Consider the following 556-nt stretch of genomic DNA (forward strand, 5'->3'; position numbering starts at 1 on the left):
TACAACTACTCCTTGAGCCATGAGCTCGTCAATAATTTTGGATAAGGCTGCTACAGCCTCAGGTGGCAATCTGTACTGTCTGATTCGGGGTAACACTACACCTGGCTTGAGAGTCACACGATGGGGTGTGATTTGCATGTAACCTACATCAGTTGGACCTTGCGCCCATAAATGCTGTGGAACATTAGACAATCTGGAATCAAAATCTCGTAATACATAGTGACCCTTAAAGTCACGTAGGAACAGACGTATTCCCTCTGGGGAACAGCAAATAACTGCACCTAACTCTTTCAGTGTCTTAATGCCTAACAGATTTTCTGGACATGACTTAGTAAGTAACAGATCAGTAGTGCGGGACAATGGACCTACTTCTAGAGTAACTGGCTTTGATATCTCATTAACTATTGGCTTTCCTGAAAATCCAAGGGAAACATTTCTTGAGCCTGAGAGCGGAGCCCCTGGAACTTCGGCATGACTAATTGTGGTCCTACTTGCCCCTGTATCGATCAAAAACTTTCTGTCTTTCCCTAATACTTGACTGTGAACATAGGGACCT

This window comes from Lissotriton helveticus, chromosome 1_2 (assembly GCF_964261635.1).
Source record: "Lissotriton helveticus chromosome 1_2, aLisHel1.1, whole genome shotgun sequence".
Lineage (NCBI taxonomy): Eukaryota > Metazoa > Chordata > Amphibia > Caudata > Salamandridae > Lissotriton > Lissotriton helveticus.